This window comes from Dryobates pubescens, chromosome 13 (assembly GCF_014839835.1).
Source record: "Dryobates pubescens isolate bDryPub1 chromosome 13, bDryPub1.pri, whole genome shotgun sequence".
Lineage (NCBI taxonomy): Eukaryota > Metazoa > Chordata > Aves > Piciformes > Picidae > Dryobates > Dryobates pubescens.
In genome coordinates this window covers 3,319,882-3,336,884 of record NC_071624.1, presented here as the reverse complement: position 1 = coordinate 3,336,884, position 17,003 = coordinate 3,319,882, and positions in this window count along the sequence as shown.

The window sequence follows — 17,003 nt, the reverse complement described above, 5'->3', positions numbered from 1 at the left end:
CTTGTCCTATCAATGGGCACCACTGAAAAGAGTCTTGACACCCACCCCTTAGGTATTGAATAAGCATTGATAAGATCCTCTTTCAGACTGTTCTTCTCCAGGCTAAACAGCCCCAGGTCTCTCAGCCTTTCCTTGTCAGAGTGATGCTCCTGTCCCCACTATCATCTTTGTAGCCTCCACTGGACTCTCTCCAATAATTTCCTTTCTCTCCTGAAGTGGGGAGCCCAGAACTGAACCCTGTACTCCAGATGTGGCCTCACTAGGGCAGAGCAGGGAGGGAGGAGAACCTCCCTCTATCTGCTTCATTATTCTTAGCATTGGTAAGCTCTTCCTGATGGCTGTTCTTGACTCTTACTCTCTGCAGCTTGTATCAGTTGTATATTCATACAGCAAATAATCAGATGTTCCTCTCTTTTCCACAGGAGCCATTTACTCATTCAGACAAAATTTTCCTGCCTCTTACCTTGATGAGCCTTTTCCCAATGTACTTTGAAAAACACAGGATTTCTGCTTAGCAAAAGTATTTCAATCAGTCCTGATAAGTAATAACAACAACAAAAAAGAATTTGACAGTTTGTGGAAAAACTGCCTGAAAATTGCTTGGGCTTGCTATTGTCAAAAAAATTAGGGGTTATCTTTTTCAAGTACCTGCTTCCCTATCCACTTGCCTGCTTATCAGAAGTTAACTGTTACAAGTTATGCCACAGCACTAATGGAACTGTATATTGTTTTTTAATTTATTTTTTTTTAATCAATATTTTTCAGCTGGAGCCCACATCTAGTTCTTCATTTCCTAAGTCTAATTACTCATCATTTACAATGACGCTGACAGTCATTGATTCTTGCAAAGATCCGGAAAGGTTTTTTTGCTAATGAGCAAAAGGCGTCACTGTTACTGTTGGTGCAGACAAAGGATGAGGGAAGGAAAAAAACCAATTTCCTCATTACCAGTGAATATATGGGCAGGTTTCTCAAAGCATTACAAAATGTAGGAACAAACTTTAGCAAGCAGAAAGATAGCAAAATCCATAGAGTCTTGAAAACTCTTGCATTAAAATTTAAAGGAACACAAGAAAACTGATAAAGAGCTCTAACTCAAGCAGCACACCCCTGAAAGTGCTGCAGCTCTCCTTTGCAAAGGTGTATGGCTGTTTCCAGACAGAAAGCCTTGCCTGAAGAGTTCTGGGGAATGGAGATGTTATTCTGTCCCCCTTCCTACTAGTTTCTAGTTACTTTTATGAATTTCAGGTTCTGCTGGCAACTTCAGTGCAATGTTGTGCTTCAGATATGTATAAAAGTGACACATGAAGGAGCCCTAAATTGTTCCGGTTTAAAAATTACTAGAAGGATACAAATGGGGAGGTGGTGGGGTGGTGTATCTCATCAGTGTGAATACATGTGCTGGTCCTCAAGTCCATTAATGTGATTTCAGAAGCAAAATACATCTCTGACCACTTTGAGTCTGCTGTGCATTAGCAACTCATTTTCTGCAGCATGGACAGGGTATGGGAAAGCTCTTTTACAGGCAATGAGACAGCAGAAAAACATTTCCACAGCTCTTGATACCTGAGGCACACTATTTCCTGGATTAAGTGTGGCCAAACAGCAGACGTCCTTGAGACAGCTGGGTTCCTCAACACACTAAAGGAGCCATGCCTATGAGCTGATGCTGGGCCTGCAAGACTTCCCACAATCACTGATTCCTGTGCATACTCTTAGTTTACTCTGTGTTTACTGACCAGAGTCAGTTTACTCACCTCCACTCCATCTCCTTTTGGACTCCTTTTGTAAGAGACTGTTACCAGTCTCTTAGAAAAATGGAGTGAGACACATACCTTTCTTTAAAAATAGAATTAGGACAGAGAGGCAGGATCTGGGTACTGGCTTCCCCACCAGTGAGCATTATGATTATTATTAACTAGTCATTGCATAAAATGGGCTAGATTTTGACATGGGATTGAAGCTGGACTCTTTTTTGTTCCCAGGTAGGCTTCCAGTTGTGCTGTGGAGTCATGCTGCTGTTCTTAGCTACTAGGAATCTAAAGGCATGCTATTCATTAATTTATTCTCAATTTTAAGAAACAGATTCTAGCATTAACAGAACATAACAGAAACATTTGTAAGAAATTAGTTACTAAGTGGCACACTAGCTAGAATCTGTTCCAGCACACCTACTGCTCTCCTCATTGCAGTCATAAGCATAACTTAAGCCAGACAATCAGACATTCCTTCTACTAGGAATACTAATTATAGATCAGTGATTTATAGTTGGTGAGGAAGGAAGAGCCATATTTTAAATGAGAAAGATCCTCTTTCCATATAATTCTGAAGAGTGTCTCATAATTAAAAACACTTCATTTTCAGGCTGAGTTTCCCATTACCGTTCTGTGTTAATTAGTGTTAGTTCACGCATGAGCTGTTTTGAGCTGAGCATTGCTACTACTGGACACTTGGCTTTGTTTTCAGGAGACGGTGTATGCTGGCTGGCTGAGCTTGCTTCAGGAAGAGAAGCCTGACATACCTGACCACACTACTGGGAAACAAAGTAAGAATTTTAATAAGGCTTTCAGGCACTGCAGAAGTCCCTGAGTAGACTAAGTCAATTCAAGATACTTCAGTAATAAATTTTCTTAGATGGTGTCCATAAATAAAGGAGAAATTTCTGGTAATCAATCAGACATTATTTTCTTTTAATAATAAATGCTAATAAATAAAAAGAGAAAAGACATCTCACTTTGCACTCTGTCATGGATGCATAGAACCAAGGAGTGAGGGTTTAATACAAATTCTGTTAGAATCAAAATGTGTTTGGGAACTTGCCCTAAAGAAGAAGTTTAACTGAAACAGAGGGCAGAAATCTTTCCCATCTTTATGGATTATTTGGTTATGAGTTAATTACAGCCCTTTCTTCTAGGGAGACTCTCATGTACATGGTTTGGCAGGTATATAGTTTCTTGAAACAGCCTTGGGCCTTCTTCCTCTCACATTTGTAGACCTTGGCCAATAAATTTTAAATTACTAGGTGAATTGTGAGAGGTAAGCAAGGAGACAGAATCAAAGTGATCACATGAACCTGATTTTCATGGAAAATCACTACTACATAGTAGTCATTTTCATAAGGAGGCATGTTTTATCTGCTTGTAACATGATACTGTTAGAAGTTGTGGCAGTTTTAGTCTGATGCCTAGGAAATTTTATTTTGGGGGAGTAATTTCAACCTACCACAGCAGTAGAACTTTGGAATGCGATGCTTCTGTTGTGTAACTACACAGTAGAAGAAATTAAACACACAGTTCAATTCAGTCACAATGAAAAAAGCCAAGCCAAACCAAACACAACACCTAAAATCCCCCAACCCACCTTACATTCCTTAAAGGAGAATGTTAAAGGGCATAAAAGAGAAACAGGAAGTAGTAATCTTAAGTAATATTAGTTAATTGTTGCTCATTAAAGGAAAGGCTGCTGTCATCTTAAAACACTCTGTTGCAGTAAAGCTAAGGAAATACATCTGAGAAAAAGAAGGGCAGATAAAGCAAAATGAAAAGATAGAATGAAATCTTACCTTACCGAAAAAGCAGAACCATGAAATATGCCTCCTGCAGGCAATTATAAAAATGCTGTAGGGCTCATGGTTTCCTTGGTATCTAGGTAGAAAAGTGGGTAACCATCAGGCTTTCTTTTTTTTTTCCCAATGGATTTGAAAAACATCCAGATGCCTGTCAGCCCTTTGATCAGTCTGGATAATTTACACTGACTATTCTGTGTTCCCAGCCAGGCTCTTTCACAGTGCATTGCTAACCACCTATTGTTGTTAATAACACTGGTACCTTTTGCTGTCTGCATTTAACACTGAAGAAAGCAACACTTGGTTAAGGAGACTGATCCCTCTCATGCAGTACTAGCAGTCTTACTGTTTTTTTAAATTAATACAATGCAGGGAATACAGTGACTTGGGACAACCCTTGGGGGCATCTGCATTGTAGAGACAGCCTATGAAGACACAGTCAAGCCAGCTTTAAAATATTAGAAACTCCCTAGACAAGTACAGAGCTGAGTGTGGATGCAAAGCTCACCCAGGGAACTCAGCACATACTCCTGTAGCATTCCTCCAGCTGATTAGAACAAAGCAGGTTTGGGCAGGCCTACTGCAGCCCTTGCAGCTGGTATCTTTCTCAGTGCTGGTGCTTAACAAGTTTGCTGAACTATTTCCTTATGTGTTCTCCTGCTCATTGGACAACCAGAAAGAAAACAATTTCCTTCTGCAGAAAAGCTTTGTACCTTTACTTTGTTAGTTTGCATATGGTGCTATCTGGGGTTCACTAGGAAGACTTTCCTAGCTTATGTTAAGAGGAGTGATAAAAACCATGTGTTTTACTAAACTGTAAAGGCTTGTATTTAAACACTAGGTTCAGCTACTTCAGCTGTTAACCAAAATCAGTTGTTAAGTTTTATCATCTCTGCTCTGAATTAGTCCAATGCACATGCCCATCTCTTCTTGCAGCATAGAAGGCAAATTTGAGTTTCAGCAGATTTTTTTCCCCACTGTATAGTAGTAGTAAGTTACCTACTGTGGCATTTAAGCAACTTTCACAGGGAAAAAAAATTCAATTTTGGTAAACTAAGCCATCAGGTTGCCCTTACCTGCCAGGCAAAGAATTTACAAACTAGTCAGGCCAGTTTAAGCCTCTCTGTGTCCTTACCTCTAGAAAGAACAACATAGGTCTGAACACCAGCAGAATTTGAGGCCTTTTGGCCTAGTCAGAGAGGATTCTCATGCTGCTCCTCAAGGCACTCAGAAAGCAATCAAAAAATGGGAGAGTTTAAAATGATAGATTTTATACTTCACTGGAACCTAATAACCAATAAATCAACTTTGTCATTCTCTGGCTATCTACTGAGACATCCTCAAGCTCTAAAATGCAATTAAAGTGCATTTTGTCATTATCTAAAAGCCATTACCTCACTGCAGACTTGATCATTACAGCCTTGGACTCAAGTCCCTCAGAAATAGGAATCAGTGCTCAAGACCAAAGACATGTCACTCCACAACATGTCATGAGGCTGTTACAAGTAACCACACTTCGAATCTTGCAGTGGAACATCTTGTAATTCACACTGAGTTAACCCAAATGTCAGTTCCAAAACCTAAATGAATGCTTTCCGCAGCCACACGGTGAATTGCAGCACGATGAATTGCACTGGGAGAGCATCAACAAAATATACTTGAAAGTTGCACTGTCCTTGCCTAGATACAGCCATTGCTGGTGAAGTGAATACTCTCCATTGTTTCCAATTTAGGATGCCACTGAAAGGAAGGATGAAGAGGGACACTTTATTTGGGATTGTAGTGACAGGATGAAAGGTAATGGTTTCAAACTGAAAGAGGGTAGATTTAGATTAAGTGGAAGAAAGAAATTCTTTACTGAATGTGGTGAGGCGCTGGCACAGGTTGCCCAGAGAAATCGTGAATGCCTCATCCTTGGAAGTGTTCAAAGCCAGGTTGCACAGAGCTTTGAGTAACTTAGTCTAGTGGGGTGTCCCTGCCCATGGCAGGGGGCTTAAAAGTAGAAGGTCCTATCCAGCCAAACCATCCTATGACTATAATTCTAAGTTAATTATGTAGGATCTGTCCACTACAATCAAATTGAAACAACAGAAGACCTAGTATGAGGACTAGTGCATTGCACATTCAGAAAAGTACGCTATTGGCAAGCTGTAATAGATTAAGTGGAGATGAAGCCTTGGTTCCACTGAGATAATCAAGATTTTTTTGTGGTGGTTATTGGTGGTATCAGCGGAGTTGACATTTTACAATACCAATATTTCACAAATAAAGTTCAAATTTTTAGTTCACCCTGATGTGTTACAATTCCTATTATCTCCTTTCTCAAAAAGAGCTTTACCAAAGTGATTATTGATATGTCACAAGGTGAAGAAGCAAAGGCATAGAAGGAATTAATTTCTTAGTTCCTTGTTCAGAAAAGTGAATGTGGAAGTGGAGCACTCTTGTGTGTGAAGTCACACAGCCAAGCCTTTACGGCTTTGTCAAAATAGACACAAATCTCCTTATTTGCACAACCCTGTTCTCATCTCAACACAATTATCATCATCATGAATCGTGATCCCTTCTCAACACACCAATAGTTTGCATTTTTAAAGCTTTTTTTGGTTTTGTTTTAAACCCAGGGCAGAAGTGTGCATTCATTATCACTGGTATTAGTATTGCTAGTATTGGCATGTCAGTATCTGCTGCTAGAGGTGATATACATTGTGAAAGCTCAGATATCATCAGAGAAGATTTAATTGTGGAGGAACAGCTGCTTCAAACATGCTCCCACAGTGCAGTAAGTGGCGTGCAAGAACGCTGTGCAGAGCTGACTAGGGAACTTTTTGTTCCCCCTTCAGTTCTAGTTTAGTGACTTTGGTAAAACCAGTTATTAAAAGGGAAGGTAGGGAATGTTCTTAAATGAGTCATGTTTGTTCTATGACTGTCAGACTACATCTGTAACTGGTTCAGTAGCTCTATTCAACTGGTGAGGTCATTCCCACATAGCACATGACACAGGGAACCTTTGTATAGACAGCTTCAGGTAACATGCTTCATACTGGCTCCTGACTGAGTTCTGTGAAGGGATCCACAGGTACTTTGCACATTGATGTGGTATTTCCTAATGCTTGCAAGAATACAAGAAAAACTTACATGAGAAACTTGGAGCCTTTCATTCTAAGACAAAGATCTATTTATATTATATACTTGCACTTTAAACAAGAACTGAAAGACTTTGTTAAGAACAAATGAAACAAATGTAATCAGTAACCTGGAGCAACAGCAAAACAAAGAATGCCAGTATGCAGGAGGCAGCCCTGGAAGCATCAGGTCAATACAAAGATGTTGATGGCTTAGTCAGTGTGCAGTTGTTGTGACTAGACACAAACCTTCTGATTTCTGTTTTTCACACAGAAAGTGAGGAACATAAGAGTTACATGAAATTACAAAGAACAGTGTTTCATTGAGCACTATGAAACAGAGAACAGGTGGGATAAAGCAGAGTGAGAGAATGAGGCAGTGCCAAAGCCACAAAGAAAAATGCCATTAAATTTGAGAATGCTGAAGGAATTTGAAGCCCAGGCTAAGGCAACTGATGTACAGGAGACCAAAAGGATCTGAAAACCTATTAAAATGCATACCGGTCACAGCAGAATGACTAAGGGATGGACAGTGCAATTCAATTTAATCTCAACCAAATTTAAATCAGAGTCTGACATTGTTTGTTAGTCTGTGTTGACATCACTTGTGAAATAAATTCACTAAAACCAATATGGTGACTGACAGTGCCCATGCTGTCACAGCACCATGCCACCTGTGTCAGCTGCCACTCCTGGCCAGCTAAAATCTGAAAACATGACGTTATTTTTCTCTTTTCCCCTCCTTCCATTAAGTCAGTTTTAAAAAGCAAGAGAAGATTTCTCTTTCAATATCTATTTATTTATTTAAAAGAAAAGACAGTTTAGAAGACAACATGCTTTCTGGCACTGCACTCTTGTCAACACATTTTAAGGAAAGGAGACCAGTTCTGCAATCTCTACCAAAACTCCAACAGACTCTGCTATGGTCTGCAAAGAGAAAACAATCAGGAGTAGAAGGTGCTAGTTTGGGTGGGTTGAGGCTTGATTCCTCCCTTATGTCTGCATCAAATAGGAGCAGAGAGGTTGTATATTGCAGGACTGTCTTTTAATGATTATGTGCCTTTTTGCTCCTTCTGTTTTTCAGATATGATATAAGCATGATGTCTTGTACAGCTATACAAGGCTGAAGAAGAGTTCATACTGCACTAAATCATGTAATCTAACTGCCCAAACTCCGTTTTTTAAATAAAATTCAGACACAGGGATACCTGTAAGACAGTGCTGTCCTAATGGCATCAGAAGACACTATGTGAGAGCAGGTAAGTTTACAAATAGCCAAAGGAAGCTCACAATGAGCATAGCACCACTGAAATCCATGAGTACTCCTTCTATAGCCAGCTGCTTTCTCACTCCATAGGGCTTCATGTCCTAGGCTCAGCTGCAGAAGAAATGTACCCTTCATCTAGATTAAATGTACTTCTTCATCTAGATTAAAAACAGGCCTTGTGAAAACTGCTTTCGCCTACAGATTTCCAGAGTTCCTTTCTCATCAGCCAAGACTCCTACTGTATTTTTTCCATCTAGCTGCCAACCCTAGGCATCTCAAAAATAATAGCATTTTCAACTGGTATTTGCCTTCAAAGAGAATAGAGATGTCTGAGCCAAGAGTTTTGCTTTGGGTGTATTAAACGTCTCAGGAAAATCCATTCAAACTTCAAGAATTTTGAGTGAAACAGGGCTGAAATGAAACTATTAGTTGATTGCCTACTGTACGCAGTGTCTTAGGTCACCTAGCTATTATCGGCCTAGTCAGTGCAGGTAACAATTTGGATCAAATTAATCCTTGGGGATATTGCTCACTATCATTCCACCAATGAGAATTTTATTGGTCCTGAACTATAGGAGAAAGGGAAAGAGATTTTTTAGAAGGAAGGGGTGTAAAACTGAATTATTAGGATGACTGCCATGGGGGTGTGAAGGTTAATAATACAGTTGTGAAAAATACTGATATGGTAGGAGGATACATAGAATACATAGAATACATAGAATAAACCAGGTTGGAAGAGACCTTCAAGATCATCGCGTCCAACCCATCACCAATCCAACACCGCCCAAGCAACTAACCCACAGCACCAAGCACCCTGTCAAGTCTTCTCCTAAAAACCTCCAGTGATGGCGACTCCACCACCTCCCCAGGCAGCCCATTCCAATGTGCAATCACTCTTTCTGTATAGAACTTTTTTCTAACATCCAGCCTGAACCTCCCCTGGCGCAGCCTGAGACTGTGTCCTCTTGTTCTGGTACTGCTTGCCTGGGAGAAGAGACCAACATCTGTCTGTCTACAACCTCCCTTCAGGTAGTTGTAGAGAGTAATAAGGTCACCCCTGAGTCTCCTCTTCTCCAGGCTAAGCAACCCCAGCTCCCTCAGCCTCTCCTCGTAGGGCTTATGTTCCAAACCCCTCACCAACTTTGTTGCTCTTCTCTGGACTCGTTCCAGCAAGTCAACAGCCTTCCTAAACTGAGGGGCCCAGAACTGGACACAGTACTCGAGGTGCGGCCTAACCAGTGCAGTGTACAGGGGCAGAATGACCTCCCTGCTCCTGCTGGCCACACTGTTCCTGATGCAGGCCAGGATGCCATTGGCCCTCTTAGCTGCCTGGGCACACTGCAGGCTCATGTTCAGTCTACCGTCGACCAGCACCCCCAGGTCCCTCTCAGCCTGACTGCTCTCCAGCCACTCTGACCCCAGCCTGTAGCTCTGCATGGGGTTGCTGTGGCCAATGTGCAGAACCCGGCACTTGGATGTGTTCAATCTCATGCCGTTGGACTCTGCCCAACTGCCCAGCCTGTCGAGGTCCCTCTGCAGAGCCTCTCTACCCTCCAGCAGATCAACTCCTGCGCCCAGCTTGGTGTCGTCAGCAAATTTACTGATGATGGACTCGATGCCCTCGTCCAGATCATCAATAAAGATGTTAAAGAGCATGGGGCCCAGTACTGATCCCTGGGGCACACCACTGGTGACTGGCTGCCAGCTGGATGTGGCACCATTCACTACCACTCTCTGGGCTCGGCCCTCCAGCCAGTTCCTAACCCATCGCAGTGTGGTCCCATCCAAGCCATGGGCTGACAGCTTGGCCAGGAGCTTGCTATGGGGAACGGTGTCAAAGGCCTTGCTGAGGTCCAGGTAGACTACATCCACAGGCCTCCCCACATCCACCAGGCGGGTCACCTGATCATAGAAGGAGATCAGGTTGGTCAGGCAGGACCTGCCCTTCCTAAACCCATGCTGGCTGGGCCTGATCCCTTGGCCATCCTCTAAGTGTTGTGTGATTGCACTCAGGATGACCTGCTCCATAATCTTTCCTGGTACTGAGGTCAGGCTGACAGGCCTGTAATTCCCTGGCTCATCCAACCGGCCCTTCTTGTGGATGGGTACCACGTTGGCCAGCTTCCAGTCAGCTGGGATCTCTCCAGTGAGCCAGGACTGATGAAAAATAATGGAGAGTGGTTTGGCCAGCTCATCTGCCAGCTCTCTCAGCACCCTAGGATGGATCCCATCTGGTCCCATGGACTTGTGGGGATCCAAGCTGCTGAGGAGAGCTCCTATCACTTGCTCATGGAACAAAGGGAAACCATGCAGCTCCCTGGCTCCCTCTGCCAGTTCTGCAGGCCAGCTGTCTGGTAGACGTTCTTTCCAGGTAGTAAAAACTGAGGTAAAGAAGGTGTTAAGTACCTCTGCCTTTTCCTCATCCTGTGTTACAACATTTCCTTCTATGTCAACCAAGGAGTGGAGGTTGTCCCTGCCCTTCCTCTTGCTATTAATATATTTATAGAAGGACTTTTTGTTGTCCTTCACATCAGAGGCCAGTTTAAGTTCCAAATATGCTTTTGCCTCCCTAATTTTCCTCCTACATGCCCTAGCAACCTCTTTAAACGTTCCATGGGTTGCCTCACCTTTCTTCCAAAGATGATACACCCTCTTTTTTTCCCTTAGTTCAATTAAAAGTTCATTACACAGCCAGGCTGGCCGTCTGCCCCGGCGGCTCCTCTTCCGGCACATTGGCACAGCCTGCTCCTGAGCCTTCATCAGCTCTTTCTTGAAGCAGGTCCAGCCCTCCTGGACCCCTTTATTTTTAAGGGCTTTCTCCCAAGGAACCCTCTGAATTGTTTCCTTGAGCAACCTGAAGTCCGCCCTCCGGAAGTCCAGAGTGGAGGTCTTCTTGCTGGCCCTCTTAGCTTGACTGAATACTGAAAATTCTATTATTTCATGGTCACTGGCCCCTAAACAGCCTCCGACCACCACATCACCCACCAGCCCTTCCCTGTTGGTGAAGAGGAGGTCAAGCAAAGCCTTGCCCCTGGTAGGCTCACGCAGCACCTGGGATAAGAAGCTGTCCTCCATGCAGTCTAAGAATGTTTCCAGTTTCTTTAATACAGACAACAAAACATTTATGCCTCCACATGCAGCATCCTGCAAGCTTTTGCTTTGCCTGTCTGGTCATAAATGGAGGAAGTAGCAACTGTGCAGAGATGGACTGTCAGGATGATTGAGGAATAAAAATACCAACCAAAATGGCAAGAAATGTACATAGTTCTCAGATAGCAACCAGGAGATTAGAAAGAGTTTCTAGACAGCTCTGGAAATAGCTTTCAGATTGAGCTTTCTAGAGGACTGAAGGGGGCCAAGGGTGCAGCCTCAAATGATGCTGATAAGCAGGTGAAAGGATGGCAAAACTAATCCAGACAGTTCCTGGTGATAAAAAAAAACTGAGCTTTGTCACTGAAACTTGTAGGTGTCTCCAAAATAATTTGAAGGGAGATGCAATTGGTATTTGCAGTGCAATGTATACATTTTGGTAACTCTGTATTTCAAGGCTTCCTTTGTCTAGAAAACTCTATAAAATGGGTTTACTTTCCCAGCTCCTTAAACACTATTAACCCCACTGTTGCTTATGCCACTGCAGTTTCAGATGCTTGTTTTCTGCATCCTACTCACAGTTAAGCTAAGTCAATGGATTTTGAGCTGAGAAAAAGAACTCCTCTCCACCCCGCTGATCATTTGACAGAATGAGAATTTGCAGTTTTCTCTCCTCTGTAGCTTTCTTGGATCATCAGGAAGGAAGTTTAACAAGACATAGTGCAGGGCTATATAATGATGGTGACACCCTTGATCTCTCTAGCTCTTTCAGTGCACTGCCATTTTGGCTTACTACAGGTAACTATTGCTACATGTCCCAGAGAACTACATGGTATGGTACTGAGAAGTCTTTGTGGACTCCTGGTGAAGTTGGACTATGGAGCAGGTGTTCTCTAGGCCAACACAGAGAATATGTAAATAACATGGTGCTGTATTGTATATCTGCCAGCAAAAAGAACAACTTGCCAGTTATCAGATAAGTACTACAAGAGTAATTATCAAATCCACCGACGACATTCCACAGAGTAAAGCTGTGTTATAGCCAACAGAAGTCAGAAAAGCCAGGCCTACTTGCCTTTGTAAAGCAGTTCAGCTAACAGCTGTTAAATTAGACTGGATGCTAAGGGAGAAGGCAAGATTGGTTTTTTTCTGCAAAATTATTCAAAAAGTTCCCTTAGATTCATAATAATTCAGTCCATTTGGTACCAGTAAATTCCCGTAATAAAATGTATATAAAGTCTATCACATCATGGTAGAAGCTTTTGATGATGGCTGCCAGAATCACATGTGTGTTACAAGGTTATGTTGCCCTACATCTGAAACACCTGAGGAAGCAAAAAAAGAGGTGGTTTGGTGATAGTCATCATCACTACCTACCTCTCTCTCATCCAGAGCTCTAGTAGTCTCAAGATCACCTGCTTTTCCTCTCAGATTGCAGTTCTGGCCATCCTTAGTCATGTGAGTGGGGTTTTTTTGTTTGGTTGGTTTGGTTTTGTTGTTGTTTTCCCTAATCTTTCTCTTCTTTTTTCTTTTCTTTTTAATTCTAGATCTGTCAGGAATACTTTAAGTGATCTTGTTCATTCAGTTACCTCTGTGCACTTCAGCTCACAAAGCATATAGACAATCACTTCAAATTTTGATTTGTCTTTGAACTATCTTCTACTGACTTTCCAAAGCATATGCAAATCCCAGAGCTCTTCACTTAATAACTTATATATATAACTTAATATATAACTTAATAACCCCTAAAAAGCAGTCCTTCCTTTGGTTCCTGAACTTTCATGAATGATGCAAATCTGCTGTCTGAACAGCATGCAAAAGAATTACATATTTTTCATGTAATCTTACTGACTTTGCCATATCCACTTAACCTCTCCATTACATTACATATTATTTCATCTTAATTTGGTTTTATCATTTGCTAGAATGCCTTGTAAGATTGAAAGTCAGAAATTGGAACATTTTGTTTCAACAAAGCTCTGCTACCTACGTAACCTAACTACAGGAGTGTTAATGGATTATTAGCCCATAGTACTCTTTTAATTTTTAGCATAAGCTTCATTTAGCCTTTGATCATTTTCCTGTGTTCTTCAGTACCACATTCATATGGTACTCACTTTGTCCTTATTTGCTATTTCATGTAGACCAGAACATGCACTGCATCAAATCAATGGTTGCTTTTTCCTAGCTCCTCCTTATAGACTCTAACTTCTCTCCGTTTTTTGCCAAGTATGTTAAGAGTTACCAAGGAAAAACCTATAGTTCTACTAAAAAAAATCACTGTCATACAAGAAAGCATTACCTGGTTTTGGTGTGCTTGGGTAGGGACAAGCAGTGCTGTGCCTTTTAGATGGATTGACTTGATTTGCAGCAAGATTAGAAGAGCTGTTGAATAACATCTCATATGTGTGAAGGCAAAGAGCTACCCAGGAGTTACTGTGATGCTTATCTATTTAAAAATGTAGGTATGGTCACCAGGAAGGGGAGAAAAGCAGGTTCCAACTCTCATCCCTTCAAGAAGCTTACTTACTCATTAGAAATAATGATGGCAACAGTTGACTGTGCCCTATTAAGCCATCACACTACAAACCAGCTTCAGCTGTTTCAAGGTGGAAGATGACCCTGCAAGTGTCTGCATCCATCTCAGAGAATCCTTATTTCTTCATTTAAAAATGTGTCCAAAGTACATGAGGTCTGCAAACTAACAGTGTCTCATGCCAATGAGTTCCCTGAGTTAACTGTGCCCTATTAAAAGGAAAACATATGGTACCACTAACAAAGTCAAGGATAAAGTCAAGCACGCTAACCCCATTCTGCCATCTGCTCCTTTTCACAGTTCTTTAATGGCTGTATCACTGTCTCCCCTCCCCTTTTTGTCCAGAGTTCATTATTGTTTATCCAATAGAAGTGTGGGGTGTGGGTTTTTTTCTTTTCTTTTCTGCTAGACTTAACATATAAAAACTCAGTGTGAACTAGAAAATCTTTATTTCCAACAGTCTTTAGCACTTAACACAGGGAATGAAAGCTGAAGGTGCTTGACTGTCCTGAAATTGTGTGTGTTTGGAACAGAAATGATACAAAACCCAAATTCTTAAAACAAGGTTTATTGGCACAAACATACATGGTACAAATGTCTACAATATTCTTGGAAAATATGTTCACCACTCAAAAAAAAAAAAAAAATCACTGTCAACACCAAAGTACAGTAATATCAAACTTTGTAAGTCATCACAATTTTAGCATCAAAATGCATGCATCCATTTATAAATGGAATCCCACTGACCTCCAGGTAAAGCACTTTAAGAAATTTCCTGGTCTCCACAACGTTTTTTTTCCTCCCCAGGTAACTCTAATAGGATGCAAACAGAATGCTTTCTGCAGAGGCACAAATCACAATTTCTTGCTCAGCACAGCTGAGTCTATGAGGGCAGAGATGCTGTCCTCAGCACAGGTTTTCAGATCCTTCCCAAGTTCGTTACTGCACTGCCTAACACTCTTTTGTGGCCTCTAAAAGCACACAATTACAGATCTGGTCTGGAGTTTAGTTTTTAAAAGGGCAACTGAAAACCGATTCCTGGTTTTTTCCTGTTAGAGGAAGTAAAGCTTGAATAACTAAAAGGAAAGTGGTAGAAGAAAGGTGTTTGTTTTGCATTGCCATTCTGGCAGCATTTGAAAGAGGGGTGACATTGCTAAGGTGACTTGCCAGGAGAAACAATAATCTCAGTAAATCTTCTTTCTTTGGTGTCAGTCTAGTAACTTAGTAGCAAATCAGGTTTTTGTCACTGACCTCATACAGTGCAGAATGAGACTTTACCAGATGTCCTGAATTTGATCCTGTGCCTACTCTCAACTTCAGTGTCAGAGGTACAGGCTTGACATACACAGAGGGAAGAGAATGCATTGGCAACCTTAGTGTTATCAGATCTGGCTTAGCCCAATGTAAATGAGGAAAAAAGAAAAGTTTTTGATATCAGTAAAAGCTCTTTGAAACTTGGGGGATTACACTTACTTCCACTAGATCTGAATTTGACTGTAATCAGATCAATGCATGCAAAAACTAATTAAAAAATAAAATAACGGGCAAAAACATACAACACACAGACACAGGTAAGTGCAGCGTTGGTAGAGCAGAGAATAATTCACTGTGAAGTAACCAGCCTTGGAGCTTTTCAAAACTCATCAAGACAAACCCTGTGCAACCTGATCCAAGCACAAAGGTGGCCCTGCTTTGGGCAGAGGATTGGACTAGATAAACCTCAAGGGTCCTTTCCAACCTAATTTTTCCATCATTCAAAGGAAAGGTTTTTCCTCTCCTGAATTAGAGCATGGCACAGATTCCATATTAGACCTGGATTTAGTAAAGACAAATGGGGGGGCTGTTGTCTGAAACAGAAATTCTCAGTATGCTTAAGCACATGCTGAAGTTGCTTCCAGAACAGGGCATGCTTTGCTCTTCACTCTGGGCTGGAGAGCAGGAAGTACTCAACTATCTGTCCATTTTAAGTTTACAGTGCTGAACTGAATAGCACCTCCAGAAGCTGATTTTCTGTGTTAAGACTCAAGCACAAGTCATTAAGAAAAAAATACTAATTAGCTGGCTACAAACTAATTTCCTGCAATGACTAAAACAAGTTTATAATAAGAGTTCATTTGTTGCCACTAAGAGAACTTTTTATGCTGCCAAACAAGATTGCTCACCATAGATACTGGCTGTGTTTCATCTCTTTCATACTTGGAAATCTCACCCAAATGGCAAATGCTTGTCTGCATGCATAAGCACTTTATTTGGAAAGGGGGAAGAAAAAAAGAATAGTTGTCAAATAAAAATTTAACCTCTACAACAGTTGGTGTTTCCCCCTCAAAATGCAACAGACAAAGGATGTTTTTAAGCTCCTCTCTGGAGTAGGAGGTACTAAATTCTAGCCTTTCAGTGGTGCTGATACACATAATGTGACTAATATTTTACTATGCATGTGGCCAGAGGAGGGAGGACTTTTCATTTACATGACAAAGTAATAACCTTTTTCATTACAATAGGGGGCTATCAGTAACATTTTATTGTGCTGACCTGTGAGCGTGTCTTAGTTACCTTAGCATTTTATTCTAAATCTGTGGGGGAAAAAAACAAATGAAACATAGATTGAAATTAGAATTTTGAATTAGAAAAAAATACTCTTTCATCAATAAATGAGTTTGAAAGCTAATTATTTGACTACTTGTAGAGTTACTAAATAAGTAATAGCTTAAACAATGCCTAACAGTTAATAGTAATGGTTAAACTGTATACCCATGGCCTGTAGCACACATTTCTACTTTTATTGAGAATCCTTTTTCCCTTTAAGTTTCATGAAAGGCTGAACTTGCATTCTTTAATACCCTGTGGCTTGCTAGTGGCACAGTAGCCATGCTGATCACTGAATTTTCAGGCCCAACCAACACTGCAGTGACTAACAGAGAAACTGTTGCAACCTTTCAGGTCATTACTGTAAGTGTTAGCTGAAGTTCTGAAAACAGTTAGGCACTGTTGCATCTATGAATTTGTGACTGCATTAAATACACTGTCTCAAAGATTTATCTTACAAAGAGGACAACAGCAGCTGTCATTATTTACTCTTACTTTAAACAAACCTGCAGTGTGTCAGGGAGAGAAACTTACTTCAAAGGACAGACTAAAATATTGATACCTCTTAAACTCTTTTTATTACAAAAGCTCAGACCCCCACCATGTGTTCACATACATGACAGGAATACAATGGACTCAGCAAAGTGATTTTTCCATCCTCTGCTTAGACTGTTTTTTTGGAGGACAAGCATAGATACTAGAGTGGAACAAGAGTAAGAAAATAAGCATGAGGTGTCAAAAAATACTTCATTACTTGCAGACTGAAGTGCTATTACACAAAGTGGGTATTCAGCACCTGTCTTTACTGCACCAAGCACTCTGGAGCCCTTGAATGAA